General features: G+C 40.9%; 1 protein-coding gene across 1 annotated transcript in view; it reads right to left on the bottom strand.

The window, feature by feature from the left end:
* Nucleotides 1–17,483, bottom strand: part of RASEF (RAS and EF-hand domain containing) — a 226,647-nt gene that overhangs the window by 181,612 nt on the left and 27,552 nt on the right. Inside the window, exon 2 of the mRNA XM_059924555.1 lies at nucleotides 15,822–15,935. The gene's annotated coding sequence lies outside the window, so the exon portion shown is untranslated. The remainder of the gene's footprint in view (nucleotides 1–15,821; nucleotides 15,936–17,483) is intronic.

The raw sequence follows: 17,483 nt of genomic DNA, 5'->3' as shown, positions 1-17,483 counted from the left end.
AAAATTTAACATTGCTACATCTAAACAACACCATAGAAAATCAAAAGGCACATAACAAACTGGGAAAACATTTGTGAAATACATAATAGGATGTTGAAATATTTCAACTTCAGCAACCAAGGCAACATGTGACAATTACCCGGATTCTAAATGTTTTATTAAGGGAGTTTCTGAAAACCAGTTTTGCAACACTTGGCCACTCATCTACTTTGAGAGGATCAAAGGGTTGGAGTTGAAGAGGCTAGAAGTTGGAGTTGAAAGAATTTCTTTAGAAAGAATTGTTGATGTACTGTGGGTAACAGCCACGTACTTAGTCCTCCTCTCAAGCCTCGAGAGAGGTACTTTAAGAAGACTTCTCAAGGAGCTTGGTATGCGCTTCCTGGAGCGTGTACGACAGGATGGACTGGTACTGACTCAACTCAACCCTAAATAAAAGAAAGCCCAAAAGGGAGAGACAGGCTGAAGCAAATGTGCAAGCAAACCAGAGAAATATGGAAAATAACCCCTCTCTTCCAAAGAGCAGGTCGGGGTTTTCCATAACAAAAAGAGCAGGTTTGGGTTTTTCCATAACATCTTTTTTTTTTTTTTAACATCTTTATTGGAGTATAATTGCTTTACAATGGTGTGTTAGTTTCTGCTTTATAACAAAGTGAATCAGTTATACATATACATATGTCCCCATATCTCTTCCCTCTTGCGTCTCCCTCCCTCCCACCCTCCCTATCCCACCCCTCTAGGTGGTCACAAAGCACCGAGCTGATCTCCCTGTGCTATGCGGCTGCTTCCCACTAGCTATCTATTTTACATTTGGTAGTGTATATATGTCCATGCCACTCTCTCACCCTGTCACATCTTACCCCTCCCTCTCCCCATATCCTCAAGTCCATTCTCTAGTAGGTGTGTGTCTTTATTCCCGTCCTGCCCCTAGGTTCTTCATGACATCTTATGGGAAAACCCGAATGAACTTTTTGGCCAATCCAATATATGATCTGGGGAACAGATACAGAATCCATAGTGTGATTATCATCTAGTGGTTATTTTTAAAGAGATCAAGGAGGCAACATCAGGGCATCAGCTTTGGATAATTCAAACCAAATCTCCCACTGAAGACAACTGAAAAATCTAAGTAAAAAGCATTTTTTAAAAGTCATTGAAAGTGCTAAAAAGCTAAATAAATGGTGAGAAACTACCTGCTAAAATCCTGGAAAAGCTATAACTCAGTGTGGTGAGACTAGCGTTTGAAACTCTGTCTCCCCTAAGGCATATGCTTAACCAGCAAAGGCAGCTGAGAGGCCAAGCAGTGATTTTCTCAGTCTCTTGGAGATAGAGGGAATCATAAGAAAGAACCCAGCCCTGCAAGGACCAGGACAGGACAAATTCCCAAGGCAACCACTCATGGGTTTAATCTGAATTCTAAGAGTAAGGGTGACTGTAAGTAAACCAGTCTTGGGACTTGGACTTTTCCAGGTGGCCCAGAAAATCTCAAGCACTAAAATTGGATAAAGTTGATACTGTGTTAGTAGTGAGCCCAGAGGCCAAGCAGAATCAAATAAAGTAACTGGCCTCAAATTTTCCCACAAATAACCTTACAAAAACAATATTCCACATATACTCAAAGAAAACAAACCTTATAAGGAAATAAGATAACATGAACAAAACCCTGTACAAATAAGAGACAACAGAAAGAGACTCTAAGAGCTACGTATTATCAGACACAGGCTACGAAACAAGTATGGTCACTATATTCCAGAAAATAAAATCTTGGAATGAATCCAGAAACTCTAAAAGTGATATAGCAGATTTGATAAACAAACAAATTCTAGAACTGAAAGATAAGAAGAAAAAATATTAAGAACTCAATGGACAGGGTGAGGGGGTGAGTGAAATGGAGGGGATTGAGAAGTATGAACCTCCAGTTATAAAATAAATAAGCCACAGGCTTCTTTATAAAATAAATATACAGCATAAGGAATATGGTCAATAATATTGCAATAACTTTATATGGGGACAGATGGTTACTAGAGTTATTGTGGGGATTGGTTCATAATCTATGCAAATCACTATGTAGTACATCTGAAACTAACATAGTATTGTAGGTCAATTATATCTAAATTAAAAAAAAAAGAACTCAATGGATCGGATCATGTACCATGATGTGCTTAAGTTTAATATTCAAATGAAGAATTGGTTTAATATTCTAAAATCAATGTAATTCATCATATCAACAAAATAAAGGGGAAAATTGTGTCATTTCACTAGAATCATAAAAAACATTTGATAAAATGCAATATCAATTATGATAAAACCCTCAATAAACTAGGAGCGGAAGACCTCCTCAATCTGATAAATGTCATTTATTAAAAACCAATAACCAACATCATACTTAATGGTAGAATATTAAGCTATTTCCCCCTAAGATTGGGAAAAAAGCAAGAATGAACACTCTCACCATTTCTATTCAATGCTGTCCTGAAGGTCCTACCCATTGCATCAAAGATAAAAGGCAAAAATATCGAAAAGGAAGATGTAAAACTGTCTCTACATTCAGGTAACATCATTATTTATAACCTCAGAAATCTAAAAACAAATATTATATATATATAAAAGTGAACTTAGAAAGGTAGCAGGATACAATGTCGCTATAAAAAAATTGTATATATTTTTTACTAACAGCAGATGTTAGAAAAATAAAATGTACAAAAACAATTTCATTTACGGTAGCATCGAAACTCATAAAATATTTAGGAATAAATTTAACAAAAGATATGCAAACCTCTACAATAAAATGTCTAAAACATAGCTGAGAAATATTATTTTAAAAAGTGAAATAAATGGAGAAATAGACCATGTTCATGAGTTGGAAGATAGTACAGCATTAGCATTAAGATAAACATAGAGATTAATGAAACAGAATAGAGAGTATAGAAATAGATCCACCCTTAACGTGGTCAGTTGATTTTTGATAAAGATAATGAGGCTATATACAGGGGAAAGGGCAGTCTTTCCTACAAATTGTGCTGGAAGAACTGGATATCATTATGGAAATAAAATGAACATCACTCAAAAATTAACTCAAAATGAATAAACAACCTAAATGTAAAAGCTAAACCGATAGGGACTTCCCTGGTAGCGTAGTGGGTAAGAATCCACCTGCCAATGCAGGGGACACGGGTTTGAGCCCTGGTCCGGGAAGATCCCACATGCCGCAGAGCAACTAAGCCTGTGTGCCACAACTACTGAGCCTGCACTCTAGAGCCTGCGAGCCACAACTACTGAAGCCTGCACGCCTAGAGCCCGTGCTCCGCAACAAGAGAAGCCACTGCAACGGGAAGCCTGCGCACCACAACGAAGAGTAGCCCCCGCTCGCTGCAACTAGAGAAAGCCTGTGCACAGCAATGAAGACCCAAGGCAGTCAAAAATAAATAAATAAAATTTAAAAAAAGAGTTAAACCAATAAAAATTCTATAAAAAAAATAGGAGATAATTTTTGTGACCTAGTGGTAGGCCATGATTTTTTTTTAGATAGGATATAAAAAGTACACACTACAGAAAAAAATTAAGATGGACTTTATCAAAATGAAAAAAGCTTTGCTGCCTGAAAGACATGATTAAGAAAACAAAAAGACAAGCCACAAAGTGGGAGAAAGTATTTGTGATACATGTATCTGATAAAGGACTTATATACAGAATATATAAAGAACTCTTACAGTTTAATAAGAAAAACAACTCAAAGAAAAAAACGGGGGTAAACTATTTGAACAATTTACAAAAGAAGATATACAAAAGGCCAATAAGCATGTAAAAAGCTGCTCAATATCACTAGTCATCAGGGAAATGCATATTAAATACACAATGAGATACCACTACACAGCACATCAGAATGATCAAAAATAAAAAGATTGATGACATCAAGTGTAGAACAACCAGAAGTCTTATACGTGATGGTGGAAACGTAAAATCATACAACTCTTTTGAAAACTGTTTGGCTGTTTTAAAAAAAATGTTAACATTTTTATGTGTAGCATATGACCCAGCATTCGCTAGACATTTACCCAAGATAAATGAAAACATGTCCACATAAAGGCTTGTGCATGAATGTTCATTGCAGCATTATTTGCCATTGCCAAAAATTCAAAATGTCCATCAACAAGTGAATGGATCAACAATATGTGGTACCTCCATATCACGGAATATGACTCAGCAATGAAAAGGAATGAATAACTACTATTTGCAACATGGATGAATCGCAAAATCATCATGCAGAGTTCAAGAAGCCGGACACAAAAGAGCACATACTGTATGGGTCTATTTTTATAGAATGTTAATTTATCCATAGTAACAACATGTTGCCTGAGACCAGGGGTGCAGGGTTGGGTAGAATGCAAGGGTACACAAAGAAATTTTGGAAGGAAACAGAAGTGTTCTATATCTTGATTGTGATGGTGGTTTCATGAGTGTAACCATTAAAACTCATCAAATTATGTATATATACACTATTTTGTGTTTGTGTAGAAAAAGCATTCTTTTTTTAAAAAAATTATTTATTTATTTATTTATTTATTTATGGCTGTGTTGGGTCTTCATTTCTGTGCGAGGGCTTTCTATAGTTGTGGCAAGTGGGGGCCACTCTTCATCGCGGTGCGCGGGCCTCTCACTATCGTGGCCTCTCTTGTTGCGGAGCACAGGCTCCAGACGCGCAGGCTCAGTAGTTGTGGCTCACGGACCTAGTTGCTCCGCGGCATGTGGGATCCTCCCAGACCAGGGCTCGAACCCGTGTCCCCTGCATTGGCAGGCAGATTCTCAACCACTGCGCCACCAGGGAAGCCCAAAAAAGCATTCTTACGTACTCTGCGTACATGGTCAAGCAGTTAACAGCTCCCTGGACAATAAGCAGTACACTGCAAATCCTTGAACGCTGCAGCTTTGCACTGAATTCCTCATTATTTTTTCAATTCTTCCTGTGAGAAAGTATACATACACTAGACAAAAATTAAGGTATTAGAAGATTTTCGATATGGAAATAGTTTACTTTAAATGGACATTTTTCTAAAATGAATTTAATCAGTAGGGTTTTTCTTCCTACTGTTAGCTAGCTTGACTTTGATTAAATCATTGTTATTATCCAATTTGTTACAGCACTCCAAAGCATTCATTATCTGTGGTTGAATTATAATCATTTAAAAAAGTGGTCAGGGCATTTGTACTACATAATAAAGTCAGTGAAATGTTAAACTTATGGAAAACAGCCTCACTTTGTTTTTAAAGCAAACTGTTGAAGAAATTAAAACTGTTCATCTTCTAAGAAACGCAAACTCTCAACTCTTAAAATGGACTGTTAGGGACTTCCCTGGTGGTGCAGTGGTTAAGAATCCGCCTGCCAATGCAGGGGACACAGGTTCGAGCCCTGGTCCGGGAAGATCTCACATGCCACAGAGCAACAAAGCCCGTGCGCCGCAACTACTGAGCCTGCGCTCTAGAGCCTGCCAGCCACAGCTACTTAGCCCGTGAGCCACAACTACTGAGCCTGCACTCTAGAGCCCATGAGCCACAACTACTGAGCCCACGTGCCACAACCACTAAAGCCTGCAAGCCTAGAGCCCGTGCTCCGCAACAAGAGAAGCCACAGCAATGAGAAGCCTGCGCACCACAAGAGTAGCCCCCGCTCGCCGCAACTAGAGAAAGCCCGCACGCAGCAATGAAGACCCAACGCAGCCAAAAATAAATAAATAAATAAATATATTTTAAAAAAGGACTGTTAGTAATTAGAGAGCAGGGATTTCATCTTGGGAGAGGCACCCCTCTGGGAGGAATTCAGGGGCCACTTGTCAATAATTAGCTTTCCTCCATTTATCAGAATCACCTGGAGGGTTTGTGAAGCCTTATATTGCTGGGCCCCACCCCAGAGTTTCCCATTCAGTTCTGGGGTGCGGTCTGAGGAGTATTAGCATTTCCAGCAAGTCCCCAGGAAAGACTGATTGATATTGCTGGTTTTTGGACCACACTTTGAGAACAGGGGTTGTCACAGAGGAAGAAGAGGGATCCTACAATTTATTGATGATGAGTACAATTTGGACACAAGTAAATGAGGGAAGGAATGATATCCTCGTCAATGTGAGCTGCTCACTAATCACTCAAGGAGGGTTTAGGGAGGAACCAGAGTGTTTTCATGAAGTCCTTGGTAGCATTTGAGCTGCACCATATATGGGACAGTAGAGAAAGGAAAAAAGTGTAGGTCAGGTGAAGGAGATATCAGGGGCAAAGGCTCAGAAAAGGCCTTGGAAAATAGAGAAAGTCGTCAGGGAACAATGAGGAATCTGATCAGATGGAAAACAGCGGGGAGATTGGAGGGTGGCGCCAACTTAGGGGGACGCTCTCCTCCGTGGCCAAGGAGGGCACACTGCTCTCCAGAGTTAGAAGTTCTGTGTTCTGCGTGGTGCAGCAGGCCATGGCTTTAATGGGTTCTTTTCCCCCCCAGCACTAGCCCTCTGCCCAGGCAAATCCTCTAACCACAAGGTCCCTCCTCACCATCCTTTATTCCACCATTCAAACCCCATTCTCATTTCAAAGACCAGCTCAAGCCCTACGTCATCCTGTGTTCCTTCTTAAAGAAGCAGCTGCATAGCACAGGGAGATCAGCTTGGTGCTTTGTGACCACCTAGAGGGGTGGGATAGGAAGGGTAGGAGGGAGGCTCAAGAGGGACAGGATATGGGGATATATGTATACATATACCTGATTCACTTCGTTATACAGCAGAAATTAACACACCATTATAAAGCAATTATACTCCAATAAAGATGTTAAAAAAAAAAAAGAATCCACCTGCCAATGCAGGGGACATGGGTTCAAGCCTTGGTCCAGAAAGATCCCACATGCTGTGGAGCAACTAAGCCCTTGCGCCACAACTACTGAGCCCACACGCCTAGAGCCCGTGCTCCGCAACACGAGAAGCCACCGTAATGAGAAGCCCGCGCACCACAACGAAGAGTAACCCCCACTCGCCGCAACTAGAGAAAGCCCGCGCGCAGCAACAGAGACCCAACGCAGCCAAAAATAAATAAATTAATAAATTAATTTTAAAAAAAGAAGTGATGCTGGTGGCATTCAGTGATGATTCTCTAATAAGGAACGTTTGGAGGAAAGTTGTAAAACTTATTCTTGAGGCCACAGATCTTATGAATGCTTCTCTGAAAATGATGCCAACACTCTAGCAGTTTGAGAGGCGTGGCTCTAGGTTCCCTTCCTTCACCCCTGCTTATCAGTTCCTCCTGGCTTTCACATTTAATTGGGTCTGGCACATGTGAGTATTCTCTCTTCACCTGCATCCATCTGACAGATCTGACCACTTTGCATATTAACGACTTGGCCACCTACCAACAGCATAAGCACTGGGATGAATCCTGGTGGAGCTTCTCTCCTCTGCTTCAGCCGAGGAAATGCTTGAAATGGTCTTGAAATGCTTTGAGATCTCCAGCAATAAAAGCACAGGGAAACAATTTACTTGCTTGATGACAGGACCACTTGGTTCTTGCATAACGAGAGAATAGTCTTTTGGAAGTTCATGTGCACATCTCAACATCATCGCAATCACATCCAACTCACAAAATCTCTCTCTGGTCTAAGAGATGCCCCCAGAACAAAATGACTTCTTGGACCATTTTATTTATTAGAGTTCAGTGACTACATTTCAGCATTCCTTTAATATGCAACTTAAGGACTCCCCAAGTAATGTGTTCTCTGCTAAATTACCCAAAGACACATAATTTGGAAATAAGAAGCCACCTGACATCTATGTTCAAAGGACACAGACAACCTAACACACAGTTTACATAAGAACAACTCAACAGGCTTCACCTCTTCTATCATCTGAAAAAATGCAACATCAACGGTTTTGCCCTTTTACTGTGTATAAGGAAACCTCTTTCCTTATGCATAATTCACTGCCTTTCACTTCCACTCTCTGCATGTTCTTACACGTGGATGGACCCCCAGGCCAGCTGCCCCAGTGGCAGACCCCAGAGAGCAGCCCCATTGCGTTAACCCACTGGGCTGACTAAGGTGGCATCACACGGAGGTAAGGAAGCCAATGACTGGATCTCAGGTTCCTCCCTGCGCTTACTGCCCACCATTCACCTCAGCCCAATGTCTCAGGCAGAATGAGCCCTTTTAATGGGCTTGGAAAATGAAGTGAGTTTCCCTCTCCACGTGCCACTCACAGAGCATGCTTCAGTAACACGTGCACAGGGCACTGTAGCCTCCGGAGCCAGCAGGGGTGGAGAAAGCAAAGAAAACAAAGCCCAAAAGGATGAGAAAAGGCAGATGTAGTAGCTTTCTGTTCCCATACAACTTAAAAAGTTATAAATAGATGGGGAAATGAACAAAGTAGAAAAAATATTTTACTACAGAGAGAAATGAAAACTTTCAGTATTTAGACAAAGAAAGAAGCCAAGGGGATTGCCACAAAAGCCACCTCTGCATACAAAGAACTATACCAAAGGTTACAAATGCTGTTCTAAGCACTGGAATGCTTTCATCTCAAATTACTTTGGTTATTAATTACCCAAATATTTCCAAGACCTTCCACAAGAGAAAAAAGATACAATGCTCTTCTGAAGTCTGGCAGAATGTTAGGTCAGGAAACAAACTGGTTTACCCATCTGGAGGTTACAGGCTGAGAAATTATCATTTTTCCCCAATAGATTTTGGAGTCACTTGGAGGGACCAAGAAAAAAAAAAAAAGCGCTTGACTTTTTTTTTTTTTTTTCTGGGTTGAAAATGAGAATTTTATTTTCTTCCACTTGCTTTTCACTATACAGGTAGAGTTTATGCCACACTTGACTTTTGAAAAGATATGAAGACAAAGTCAGAAGTCAGTTTTACTTTCCTGTTAGGGATCTGCTGCAGGGAGTTACATATTTGTAACAAAAGGACACGTGCCTGCAGCTATAGAGCTGCTCACACTCGGCGTCTGTGAGCAGCGGGGAATGCTAACCAATGGGGCCAGCCTGCATGCTGAAACAGCATCATCCACTAGAGGGCAGAATGAAGCCGCCTGTTCAGTGCTGCTGAGGCCCATTCAGATTCCAGATGAACACAGACTTCGGAAGAAATGAAACACAATGACGTCAGGGAGTGACACCATGCCCGTCGGTGACATGCCAGCACAATGCATTTCTGAATCCTCTTACGCAGAGTTTCCTTCCACATCTGAATCAGTGACCAAACAGGGCACGGACAGGACATCTGTCAGCAAGAGTGACACTTGTATTGAGGACTCTGGAACGAGCACGGTCAGGTCTTTTCCTGAACTGAGGATGAGAAGGACGGAAAAGAGCAAGGAAGGCACAGATGTTGGCACGAGAGGGGCCGAGATACAGCTGTGTGGCTGATATGGGTGACAGCAAAGGAGAACACACAAACGGGTGTGGAAAGGCCTCTAAGACATGCTGATGTAAGAAACTAGCAGACAGTATGCTCTTGAGTGATGGCATTTGTGTGCATTTGTTAAGGACGCGCACCAGCAGAGACACATCCCCAGACACATATAAAATTCTTCCCAAAGAAACACACCAACAATAACAACAACAACAACAAGAAGCCTTGCAGTTAGGGCTCTTGCACTTGCTGTGGCCCCCAGTCAGGGTCAGATCCTTCTCTGAAGCCTCTTCTCAGTTTCTTACAGTTAACATCTCAGTAAGACACCCCTGGCCACCACATGTAAAATCGCAACCCTCCAGCACTCTCTACCCCGATTTGCTGCTTTATTTTCCTCCAAAACACCTATTGCCATCTGCCACATTTCATGGGTCAGTCTTTTTTTCTTATTTTTAGGCCATGCTGTGGCATCTTATTTCCCCGACCAGGGATTGAACCCATGCTCCCTGCATTGGGAGTGCAGGGGTCTTAACCACTGGACCACCAGGGGAGTCCCTGTGGGTTACTTATTTACGTGTGTGTTTTACCTTCTGTTTCACTCCACTGGAATGTAAGTGCCAGGAAGGGAGGGACGTTTTGTCTGTTTTGTTCCCTACTGTGTCCCCAGTGCCTAAGGCAGCATCTGTTCATAATAGGGTCTCCAAAAGTTTGTTACATAAATTAGTTAAGACAAGTCCTCTGTTGTTGTTCTGAAGGGTAGAAAGAGCTAGAAGTTACTTAAGGTTACCAAGGCAATGAGACTGAGATGAAGCCGCTGCTCTGCCCCCAGGCGACTTCCCTCCAGAAGTGGGTCCCAGGAATCCAGGGCATCTCCCTTCTGTTGGGACTTTGTACTTATAAGCTTTCGCTATCTGGAATGACTCTGCTGCAAAGTTCTAACAGGGGAATGCAGCTATTCATAGACTTTTGACGGAAAGATGGCCCTCTTCTCCTAGAAAAGTCATTCACTTCAGCCAACAGCACAGGTTTGAGAGACTCTTGCAAAGCTGGGGAAGAAGGACGCCTGCCCGGCAAGTCAAACCAGCAGACCAGCCGGCTGCTGACGGGAGGACAACTGTGTCAGCCAGGCCGCCCTCATGCCCCTGCCTGGAATGAAGTTCTCTACACAGCCCACTTCACTCAGCCCCAAACTCGGCACCCCCAAAGATGCAGCAGAATACAAGGAACAGCCCAGCCAGAATTCTTAGCAAGGAGGGGAGTGTCTTCCTATCATCATATTTTGCTGAAATAATTTTGAATTGTGAGTTTGAAGTAGAGAATGGCAGAGCCTGGAGATTCTCTTTGCAGAAGTCTTGCTAATGGAGACACCTCCAAATACTGATTGAATTCTTGGGGCAACTCCTTAAGCAATCTATCCCTAGTTCACAACTTAAAAAAACAGAATTGTGAGAAACATTTTTAGAATAAAATATTTGTTGTCATGTGGACCAATATACAGAAGTTGGGCTAACTGTAGATATTAATGGGATTTTTTTTTTCTACTTCTCCATTCCTAACTACAAATTAGTTACCTCCTGAAGAGGTATCTACTTAGTATGTACACAGGGGAAATCACTTGATGCAATTTCATGCTTGGTTTGTGTTCTCTTCAGTTTTATTTATCAAGTGGTTTGCATTCTATTTTAAATGCCGTCATTCTTAAATGCATGAATATCTACAGTAATATTGCTCTTCCCAGATTATCAAACGTGTCACTATTTCAAGCATCTAGAAGCCAGTCCAGGACATAGGTGAAAAGAGCTAAAGTAACACTGTATCAAAGAACAATGAATGCACTTTGCTTCTTATGTTTTCATTAAAGCTTTATTAGCTATTATTTAACAGACAAGCTTAAAAGTATGCTTAATTAATTTCTAAATCTAAAGCAGAGTGGAAGGAAAATAAGGCTAGGAAAAAGATGTCATAGTCAGGCAGCTGCAATGACTCAGAGATGAGATAGATGATAATAAAAGAATAATAAAATAAGAATACAGATAGTGAATATTCATAACAAACATCAATTGTCAAGACAATATTTAACTATGACTGGTGTATACTGAAATGGCAGAAAGATTTCTAATGTATTCTAGAAAAATTTAAACCAGAAATGCCTTTAAAAGAAAGGAGTGTTTACCACTGTTTATAGCAGCTTTACTCAGACTGGCAAAACTTGGAAGAAACAACCAAGATGTCCTTCAGTAGGTGAATGGATAAATCAACTGTGGTACATCAGAAATGGAATATGATTCAGTGCTAAATGAGCTATCAAGCCAGGAAAAGACATGGAGGAAACATTAAATGCATATGACTAAGTGAAAGAAGACAACCTGAAAAGGCTATGTACTGTACAATTCCAACTATATGACAATTCTCCAAAAATATGGAGACAGTAGAAATGTCAGTGCTTGACAGGGGTTGAAGGAAGAGAGGGATGAATAGATAGAGCACAGAGGATTTTCAGGGCAGTGAAAAAAAAAAAAAAACTCTGTATGATGCCATAATGATAGATATATGTCATTATATATCCAAATCCATAGAATCTACCACACCAAGAGTGAACTGTAATGTAAACTATGGACTTTGAGTGATTATGATTTGTCAGCATAGGCTCATCACTTGTAACAAATGTACCCTCTGGTGGGGGATGCTGATAATGGAGAGGCTATGCCTGTTTTGCAGGGAGGGGGTATGGGAGAAATCTCTGTATCTTCCCCTCAAACTTTCTGTGAACTTAAAACTGCTCTAAAAAGATAAAGTCTTAATAAAAACCATCATAGTAACGCCTCCATCTCTAGAGAAATACAAAATATGTGATAAAATTCAACAGCTCTTCCTGGGGGTGAGGAGTGGGGAGGAGGGACCACTTAGAGCATTAGGAATAGGAGGAAACATCCTTAATCTGGCAAAATGAATCTCCTTAAATCCTACAGCAAGCTTAATGGTAAAACATTTGAATTACTCCTTGTAAAAGCAGATTTCTATTGAGTTATTTGTAGTGAGGCGGATGGACCGAGAGTCTGTCATACAGAGTGAAGTAAGTCAGAAAGAGAAAAACAAATACCGTATGCTAACACATATATACGGAATCTAAAAAATAAAATAAAATAATAATAATAATGGTCATGAAGAACCTAGGGGCAAGACGGGAATAAAGACACAGACCTACTAGAGAATGGACTTGAGGATACGGCAAGGGGGAAGAGTAAGCTGGGACAAAGTGAGAGAGTGGCATGGACATATATACACTACCAAACGTAAAATAGATAGCTAGTGGGAAGCAGCTGCATAGCACAGGGAGATCAGCTCGGTGCTTTGTGACCACCTAGAGGGGCGGGATAGAGAGGGTGGGAGGGAGGGAGACGCAAGAGGGAAGAGATATGGGGACATATGTATATGTATAACTGATTCACTTTGTTATAAAGCAGAAACTAACACAGCATTGTAAAGCAATTATACTCCAATAAAAATGTTAAAAAAAAAAAAAAAAGAAAGGAGTGTTTAAAAAAGAAAGATGTTCTTATCTGCATTATTCCTTAAAAGGACCCAACTCAACTCTTAAACCTAACAAAATGGAAATTATTATATATGTTGAATATACAATATACAAACATATATTCCATATATATATATAATAATACATAGATTATAGCTGATTGATAGACACATGGCAATCCACTAAAAATGAGTGGCTTCCCACAAACGTTAGTTATTTCTGCATTTATTCATTTATTTGATAAGTATTGAGCTCTTATTAAGATCTAAGCACTGTGCTAGTTCCCAGTGAGCTGCACAGACTTGTTCTTGACCTTGAAGACCCTCCTTACATTCTACTTCATTACATTTTACATTTCGTTTCCTTGAAAGAGGAAAACAGGGCACTCTGGGAGCAAGTAAACAAGTAGACCAGACCTAGTCTGAAGGTGGTGGGTGGGAAGCTCTCATGGGGCTTTGGGCTTGGATCTGAAGTGATTATCACTTAAGTAAGCAAGGGGCTGCTGGTGGGGTGGAGAGCGTGCACCACCACTGGGGAACTGAAGAGGGCCCTGCGGCTGGTGTGAAGGGGGCAAGAGGCAGAGGTGGAAACAGCCTGAGCCCAGAGGGACATGTTAATGTGGTCCATCTTTATTCTAAGGGCAACAGCAATCCATTGCAGGGTGACCTTCTATGACATTTGAAAAAATCCCTTTGATGGTGGTGTGGAGATCAGAGTGAGAGTCAGAGTGGTTAGGGGGACAAGGTAGGAGGCTCTTGCAGTCATCCAGGGAGAGCGGATGGTAAGGGGGCGAGCATGAAGAGGAGGGGCTGGATTCAAAAAAATATTTAGGAGGTAAAAATTGACAGGATTTGGAAAGGACCAAATATGGAGGTGGGAAAAGGAGAGGCAGGGATGACCTCAGGGATCTAGCCTGGGCAGTTAGGTGCACAGTGGAGGACACTACAGAGGAACAGTGGTATTATGGGATGGAGAGCGGGGATCCATGAATATAGTTTGGGACCTGCCAAGTGTGGAGCTCCAGTGAGACATTCAAATGGCCACATCAATCAAGAAGGTGTATGTATGCGTCTGGAGTCCAGAGGCCAGTTCTGGGTACAAAATGTAAGCTTCAAGCCCTGCACGTCCACTGGGTATGGATCCTATGAACTTAGGGGGACAACAGATCTTAATGTTAAACTCATTAATGGGAAGGAACCAAAGGTTCCCAAGGGAAAAGTGCTTTTGATGAGTTTGGTTCCAGAGAATTAAACCACTTACACTTTCCAAAGACATTGGCTGAAACAAGAAAAATGGATTCTATGTCATAAAGCTCAAAAAGGGCACATAAACATGTAATCTAACAGTGCACAGTGGCTATAATTCAATACAGGGACACATCAACATCGTACAACATACAGATGTCTTCACAGCAAAATCTATTCAACCAAAAGTTCACAGTCACATTCTAGGGATGGCATTCAGGATAACCAGAAATCTGAACATATCTATGCAGTATATGAAAGAGTTTAAAGCAGTGGTGGCATAGGCATGAATTGGTTAAGAGATGTGGTGTTAATGACCCACAGGACTGAAGAATAGGAGGCTGGAGAGGAAACAGAACAGAGGGGTTCAAAGCAAGGGTTCTCATGTCAAATGGGTTTGGACACTGGCTCTGCCACTTACTAAATAGGTGACCTTGGACAAGATCCTCACCTAAGATCAGTGACCTCTTCTGTAAAATGGACTGCTGGGAGGAATATATGAGACACTGCATGCAACATGTTTGACACGTACAGAGTAGGTACTTAAAAAACATTCACTGTTTTGATGACGATGATAATGACGATGACATGGACTGTTTTCTGAAAGGGGTATAAACACCCACCAAAAAGGTCACAGAGTTCTAGGATAAGTTTGGATGTACCAAATAGACATACTATTAATATTACTTTCACTCATCAAATCCTACATGTATACAGCACTTAATAATTTTCAAAGTACTTCCATGGACGTTATTCACTTAATCTTCACAAAACTCCTTCAAAGTAGAAGAGTAAATACTGTGCCCACTTTGAAGATGATGAAACTGAATCTTGGAGAGTTTAAGTAACTCATTCAAAGCCCCTCAGTTAATAAGTGGCAGGGCCATGATTCATACCCAAGTCTTTTAACTTCAGCTTCTATATTCCGGCACTGGTTAAGGATCCCAGAACAAAGAGAAAACAAAGTTGAGGAACTCTTTGGAGAAGTCTGTTTTAGAAGACACCTCTATAGAAAGTTGCCAAATACAATATGAAAGATGGATGAGAGTGCCTGCCATCTTGGAAGCAAAGCCAAGCGATGGAGAGAGACTGAAAGCTCATGTCATTGTGTTGAGTTGCTAGATGAAACCCCCAAACATTTGCAAATAATCAAACCAATTCATTTTCTTCTGATGCCCCACTAGTTTTAGTAGTGCTTCCATCACTTGAAACCAAACCAATCCTGACTAATAATCCTGACATTAGGCAACTCATTACTCCTTCAACAAAATCCAAGCATCTTACCTCTATGACTGTACTCATGCTATTTCTACCAACTGGTATTCCTTTTTTTATCTGTTCAACTACTATCTATCCTTCAAAGCCTCCTTTCTTACTACCTGACAAATAAGGCCTCTCCTGATTCCACCGGTACCATAACATCTTTTGCTCCCCAAGCACTGTTGCGCTTCTCTTATAGAACTCCACACTCTGGAGTAACTGTCTCTTCTTCCTTTCTATGTCTGTTATAGCATCCTGTACAGCATCTTGCACATGGTAGACCTTCAGTACATAATTGATTTTTACCACAGTGTATAAACCAGAATGTTAATTAATTTTTCAGAAGATTGCCAATGCTAATACTTAGTTATTTAAAATGTTATTATGTGACAAAACAAAAAAGAAGTCAAACCTTGGCTTCACATCTTTAAGTTTATGAGATGAACATGCAGTACTGGACATTTCCCAGTGTCCCCCACAGCTGGTCATTCTGGGGTCATTTTGCGGGTAGCAGAACATAACTTCCCTAGAAGTGTAAAATACAAAGTTACAAATCTGTCGTGCTTCATATAGATTTTATTTTCCAGATGTATTTTGTTACCTCTGTTGATGCAAGGCATGTCACTCAGCTTCCCAAATCTTATAAAAATATTATAAGCATACTTTAATAATATTCTACCATTTTATCTGTATCTCAAAATAGCTTTGGAATGTTATATTTTACTATCGTTTATAACAAATCATGTAATTCAGTTCCAAAAACGAAAGAGAATGAATTCAAATAAGAAAATTTTTTGCATAAAGATCTAGCAAGGTATTTTAAATTCCTAATCTGAGCTTATTCTATGAAATAAAAATGCATTAATCATTTTCTACCTACATAGCACTCAAATTGGAGAGGCAGATTTTATTTTCTAATGCTTGGTTGTTAAAATGTAATTTAGGTGAAACACATATAATACTTATTCCCGCACAAACTACTATACAGCAAAATGAATAGAATCATCACACTCATGAAAAATGCAGGCACCCGAGAGAGCTATCTATTCAACCAGAAGAATGCTGTAGCATTTACCTTTCAAAATAACTATTTTCTAAGATTACTTTTAATTAGCTAATGGCTTTTGTTCTGCCACACACACAAAATAAATGTATTTGCATAGTATCTCACAGTTTATACTTTACTCTGATAATTATCCCTCTTATGAATTGAAGGTTTGTTCCCCCCAACAGAATTCATATGTGGAAACTCTACCCCCTAATGTGATGGTATTAGGAGGCGGGGCCTTTGGGAGGGGATTAGAATTAGATGAGGTCATGAGGGTGGAGCCCTCATGAATGGGATTAGTACCCTCAAAAGAGTCACAGAAGAGCTTGCTTCCCTTCTCTGCTTCTGCCATGTGAGAACACAGCAAGAAGACAGCCATCTATGAACCAGGGAGCAGGCCCTCACTAGACACTGGATCTGCTGGCACCTTGATCTTGGACTTTCCAGCCTCCAGAACTGTGAGAAATAAATATTTGTTCTTTAAGCCACCCAGTGTATGGTATTTTTCTTACGGCAGCCCAAAGAGACTAAGACAATGCCCATTTCATATTTATAGAAAATGAAACTAAGGGGTAATATATGAAGGAGCTTGTGTCTCAAACCCAATGGCCACGTGGCATGTTATACAAGTGCCAGTCATGAGACTGTCTTCCCCAGCTTTGGTTTCATACCATAGTTGCCCTGAGGTTTCCAAAAGCTAGTCTCTTCCAGAGCTGCCTCTGCTGCATAGCCTTGTCCTGGGGGATGGGTGCCCTCCTCACCTTCCGCAGCTGCATGGCTCTCACTCCCATCTCTCCACTCCCTGGCCTCCCTGGCCAGGATGGCACCTTTAGACTTGCCTCTCCCTTCTGGAAATGTGATTACCAATTCTGATTTGGACAGTCTAGGCCCCTGGAAAGGCCAAGAGGAGTTGCTCTCCTCTGAAGAAAGACCCCTGATCTTGTTCAGCATATGCAGAAAATTATTAGAAATATGTCTCCAGTACACTGGCCCCTTGCTCTGGCTTACATGGTGACTCACCCCTCC

Source organism: Balaenoptera ricei, chromosome 6 (genome assembly GCF_028023285.1).
Source record: "Balaenoptera ricei isolate mBalRic1 chromosome 6, mBalRic1.hap2, whole genome shotgun sequence".
Classification (NCBI taxonomy): domain Eukaryota; kingdom Metazoa; phylum Chordata; class Mammalia; order Artiodactyla; family Balaenopteridae; genus Balaenoptera; species Balaenoptera ricei.
Note: the sequence above shows the minus strand (reverse complement) of the source record. Positions and strands in the feature narration are given on the sequence as shown.